This window comes from Galeopterus variegatus, unplaced genomic scaffold, assembly GCF_000696425.1.
Source record: "Galeopterus variegatus unplaced genomic scaffold, G_variegatus-3.0.2 Scaffold1382, whole genome shotgun sequence".
In the NCBI taxonomy this organism is placed as follows: domain Eukaryota; kingdom Metazoa; phylum Chordata; class Mammalia; order Dermoptera; family Cynocephalidae; genus Galeopterus; species Galeopterus variegatus.
Genome location: NW_007727493.1, coordinates 182,426 through 184,145, shown reverse-complemented (window position 1 = coordinate 184,145; position 1,720 = coordinate 182,426).

Genomic DNA, 1,720 nt, shown 5'->3' with positions numbered 1-1,720 from the left:
GCCGTAAAAGATGCTACAAGTGAACAGTGTAACGTTGTGTATTTCCTGCTCCAGTCTTTGATTATTTCAAATGCCTGTTTCCAAGTTCAGAAATTCTTTCTTCTGCTTAAACTATCTAGCCTGTGTGTAAGCTCTCAATTGTATTTTATTACATTTAATGAATTCTTCAGTTGCAAGATTTCTACATTTTTATGATATCTATCTCTTTCTTGAATTTCTCATTCAGATCATTATTTTATTTTATTGAATTGTCTATCTGTATTCTCTTATATCTCATTGAGTTTCCTTAAGATCATTATGTTGAATTCATTTTTAGTCATTTTATAGATTTAGTCTTTGATTTAGTCATCTTGTTTCCTCTTTTTTGAAGAATGGTATTAGGAACCAAGATCTGGGAATTCGTTTTGTTTGTGGCTACTAGGTTTGTTTGTTGCTTTTAGGACCCCCCAGCTGACACAGCAAGTATATATGTGTGGGCCTACTAAGTACTGCATGTACTCATATCTATTAATACTTCCGTATGTAGCCATCTGTATCTATATTAAGCCAAGCATGAGTTCATACTGATGTCTTCGACTCTAATCCATTACCACACAGATCATTCTAGCCTCCCGCTTTTGCTTACCTGCAACCTCCCACTCTTGCAGGAGAAACCTGGCTCCCACCACCCACCACACATTTGCTTTTATGCTCAAATCTGGTATACATGTATAGCAGTATCAGAATTACGAATCCTATCCACATAGGAAACAATTTCCTTAACTGGAGTGTAGTGCTTATGTAGTTTCTTTTGCTTAATTTTATAGGCTCTACTCATTTCCAGGGTTAATTTTGTTCGGTCCCTGTTTCCCTAATCTCATTCAGTGAAGTCTTTCAATACATTTGTAACATAGATTATTTTTTTCACTTGTGCATTCCATTCTGGGATCCCCACCCTCCTAAATAATTTTTGTTTTAATTTGCATACATTAAGGTTCACTCTCCGTGCTGTGACATTCTGAATTTTGAAAATGCATGGTGTCATGAATTCACCATTACAATATCATACAGACTAGCTCCAAAGGTCCCCTGTGCTTTATCTATTCAACTCTCACCTAGAGGCTACTGATGTTTTCACTGATTCCATAGTTGTGCCTTTTCCATAATGTCATATAATTGGATTGATACAGGATGTAGCTTGACATAGACTGATTTGTTTCATTTAGCAATTTGCACTTATGATTCATCCATTTTTTTTTATTTGCATTATAGGTCATTTCTTTTTATTGCTTAATAATGTTCCATTATACGGATGAACCACAGTTTGTTTGTCCATGAACTTACAAAAGAACGTTTCGGTTGCTTCCAGGCTTTGGTGATTATAAATAAAATAGCTATAAGCATTCACATGCGGTTGTTATGTGAACATAGGTTTTCAATTCAGTTGCATAGATACGTAAAAATGCAATTGCTGGATGGGATGGTAAGACTATGTTTAACTTTGTGAGAAACTCAAAAGTAGATGTAACATTTTGACTTCCAAACAGCCATAAGAGTTCCTGTTGCTCTGTATCCTCACTAGCAAGTGGTATTGTCAGATATATGATTCGCAAGTATTTTCTCCCAGTCTCATCTTTCTAGTCTCTTTTTCATTCATTTCTTTTTTCAATATCTTTTGCAGAGCAAAAGTTTTTTTTTTACAAGATTTTATTTTTAAAAACAGTTTTATACTTATAGAAAA